The following is a 3,922-nucleotide window of genomic DNA, read 5'->3' as shown; positions in this document are numbered from 1 at the left end:
ATAAAAATAACTCAAGACGGCAAGACGCTTACACCACGAGCCTGAGACCAAGGGAAGGAAGTCTGGATTCACACCTCCCAGCTAACGCTCACTCACACTGGCACCTGAGTTCTTTGAATACGTCAGTGGGTGGGATCGCGTACATTTTTGAGAAGTGCTATTTCTCTTTCTTTCTTTTCCACGCCCCTTGTGAGGCCCAAGAGTGTAAATTTGAATTTGCTTTAACGCTAATTGAATGTGCACATCACGGTACTCTATCCATAAGACTTGCAACAGTCCCGCAAGGTAGGGTAATTATTCTCATTTAAAAGACCAAACACTTAGACTAGGGGAGGTTAAATGACATGTTACAGATCTCCCAGCTGGCCAAGCTCCAAGAACATTATGTTCTCACCCACTCATAGAAGCCTGGAAGCTAGCGCTGTGCTGCTGTATTGTTTACAGACGCTCCACTGGGCTCCTTCCGATCCTGGAAAGACTCTTCTTCAGACATCTCGTCTTTAAAGTCTATTTGTGGACTAGACCTACTACTCAGGAGTCTCTCTGACCTATGGAGCGAGATTTTTCAACCAGATCCAGAGTCTTTAAAATAAATAAATAAATAAATAAATAAATAAATAAATAAAAGCTGGGTCTTAGAGAATTCAGGCTCGGAGTAATTATGAATTTAAAATAAAGTATTAATTTAAAAATCATAGCTCTTGAAATTCTGTCTGCTATGAGTTCTCAGGGTTATCAGCTATTAGGTTGAACCATATGAAATTGCCATTTTTATGGGGGAAAATGTTGATTATAAGCGATTGCATGGGGTCCAATGTAAATTTATCACCATGACTTTTATAGCAGAAAAGGGCCTTGAAACGATGTAAAGTATTTTCTGGTCGCCTTATGAAATACAGCCTTCTGGTGACTCCTTATTCTATCAACCTGACTTGCTTTTTGGTTTTTGTTTTTTTCTCTTTTTCATAACCATTATCAAAATGTGGAGTTGCCTTGTCTTTTTTTTTTTCTTTTCTTTATTTGTTTATCCTCTGTTTCCCTTTCCCCAGTAGAGTTTCCTCTCATCTCCTAGAAAAGTACCTGGAACATAGGAAGCGCTCAATAAACATTTGTTGAATAAAATAAACTTGATGGGTTGAAACATCCACCTAAAATGTTGAATTATTAGATATATTTTCTATTTGGAGTGTTGCTATAAAGCATACATTTCCAATTCCCCAATGTGCCTTTGAAAAAGATAAATTAATTCATTTCGTTAGTGATATTGTATTGCCTGTGGCATGACTTGTCAGTGTGGCTACGATAGACTAACGATTGGGTAACGAGAGTTTATTTATCATAGAACCAATTTTTGCTTCTGAACTGAAGTATAAATAATGGTATATCAGTATTTACATTATAAATACCGTTTTAGGGTTTGTTAGTTGGTCATAAAAATTCTCCCTAGGCTGAAACAGCTAGTGGGTAAACATTGCATATACCACATATAATATATCAAAATAAGAGTGTAGTGCTCCTTTGTTAGGCAAAGAACAAACATTGCATACAAATTATTTTTGTACAATGAGAGTGAAGCTGAAGAACCCCAATTTCTTGAAGACTCTCAGGATCTTGGAAAAATGATGGGATTAAAATAATCTTGAGGAGACGAAGTATTTACCAACCAGAAGAAATGTAGTTCTACAAGAATGTTCGTTCAGAAGAGAAAATTTATTTTTTAGATACTATCAAGGGGAAAGACAGGTTTAATAATTGTGGCAAAAAAAAAAAAATGAGGGGACCAAAAAGAGTTGCCAAGAAATACAACTCTGGCCGCTGGTATTTCATCATGCCAGCCCTCTTGACGCTGATGTGCAATCCGACCTCTCACGAATGTAAGAGACTGATTTTCATGAACCTTCTGTGTAAGTCATTACTTTTTGGGAAAATACAATTCGGCTAAGAAAATCTCTCTCATGTCCAAAAATCTTATTCTGTAAAGCATAGTATTTTGGCCAATTGAGAATACTCAAAAATCCTCCCTGTCTTACATCCTCAGACCATGGAGGTGCCAATCAAGTGACTTCTCCACTGGGAGTTACGTGGTTCAAGGTGTCACCGTTACAGAACAACTTCGAGAGCTGCCCAGGGATGGAAGGCCATCCTGGAGCTTCTAGTTTTCTGGGAGCTAGGGATAGGCATATTTTGCAACAGCCAGCCACAAGAAATAATGGTGACCTGTTTTGGAACCAATAAGCAATGAGAATTGCCGTTCTAATGGCTTACCGAAAATATTTCAAATTTCCTCTGACTTGACAAGATTTTGCCATGTTTCAGAGGATTTGTACCTATAGTTTTATCTGCCTAGATTGTTCTCTTGATCATTGCCTACTTATCCTTCCAGGGTTCTGTCTGTATCTTATTTTCTCAGAAAAATCTTCCTTACCACCCAGTCAACACTTATCTTACCAGCCACAGCTATGCACACACTCGCGCACGTGCACACACACACACACACATGAAGGGCTTCCTAATACACCTTCTCATAGCCCTTCTCCATCCTCCAATGCACCTTCGTATGTGTGTGACCGTTAGCTCCAGAAGGGCAGGCACGTCTTTTCAGCTTTGTGCTGCACCCGCAGAATTTCGCAGAGTACCTGGCACATAGTGGTTACTTAATAAATATTGCTGAATACTTGACTCTTTGAAGTTGTTTTTATTCTGTTCTGCTGTGCTTTTCTTTGAACTAGAGTTTATAATAGATACAGAGGGTGCATTCCTTTGTGGGACGGCCTTGTTTTGTTTCCAGCCTTAACTCCACACTCCTGCCAAACCAACCATTTGTCATCTCCCGTTGATCTCTCCATGGCTGCCAACTGCAGCTGCTACTCTAAGATTGGCTCTCCGAGAAGATTCGTGGCTGAAGCAAGTTTCTTTGGCATCAAAGTTTTAGTTCTAGTCAATGAACATTTATTGAACATCTGGAATTTGCCAGACACTGTGTGAGGACCTTAGATATAAAAATGAAAAAGATCGTTTTGATCTCTGAGGATCTTTGAGTCCGGGGTATGGGGGAGAAACACACTGATAAATCAGTGCAATGCAATGTGCTAAGTGTCACAGTTGGGGTGCTATAGGATTTAGCCTAAACTGAAGGAAAGGAGGCATCCTCATTGCCAGAACTTGCTGACACGTGAGGGTCCCTGTACTTGTATATTCACGGATTCTCTCACGAGAAGCACGTGTTCTATGTGTTGAGTCATGAGAGTATCAGATCGTGGTACAAGTTCTTAAAAACATAAAAATGTTGTCCGGGACAGGAACTTCATAGATCTCCTTCTTAGTTTGGATTTCTTTTTACTTATTTACTTATTTATTTATAATTATAATATTATTTTTAAGATTTACTTATTTGTTTAGAGAGAGAGAGCACAAGCGGGGGGGGGGCGCAGAGGGAGGAGAGAGAATCTCAAGCGGACTCTGTTCTCAGCACGGAGCCTGACTCGGGGATCGATCTCATGACTCTGAAATCATGACCTGAGCCGAAACCTAGATTTGGACGCTTAACTGACTGCACCATCCAGGCGCCCTTGGGTTTCTTTTAAATGCAGTGTTCCAGGCTCTAACCTCTCATCAGAGTTATTGCTTTAGTACATTTGTTTCTAATGAGCATTCAAGATATTTCTGCTGCTGCAGGGCCACAGACGTAGCCCTTCCTTCACAAACAGCAACATTAACCTTCTGGGTTGTACAAACTGTCTTCCTCCTGGCAGCAACCTTCTCTTTCACCCTTTCCTCACTCCTTTACAGCAAATGTATCTTCCTAGAAATCATTCTAATTTTGAAGATATTCTCCCTTTAAACAACAGGAAGATGGGATTGTATTTTGTGGGAAGTACAGCCTCCAAGCACACATGTCCTTCACTCTCTCGTTCCAGAAGAA

The sequence above is a fragment of the Ursus maritimus genome, unplaced genomic scaffold, assembly GCF_017311325.1.
Source record: "Ursus maritimus isolate PB19 unplaced genomic scaffold, ASM1731132v1 scaffold_20, whole genome shotgun sequence".
In the NCBI taxonomy this organism is placed as follows: domain Eukaryota; kingdom Metazoa; phylum Chordata; class Mammalia; order Carnivora; family Ursidae; genus Ursus; species Ursus maritimus.
The sequence above is the reverse complement of the archived record's forward strand: the minus strand, read 5'-3'. Positions refer to the sequence as shown.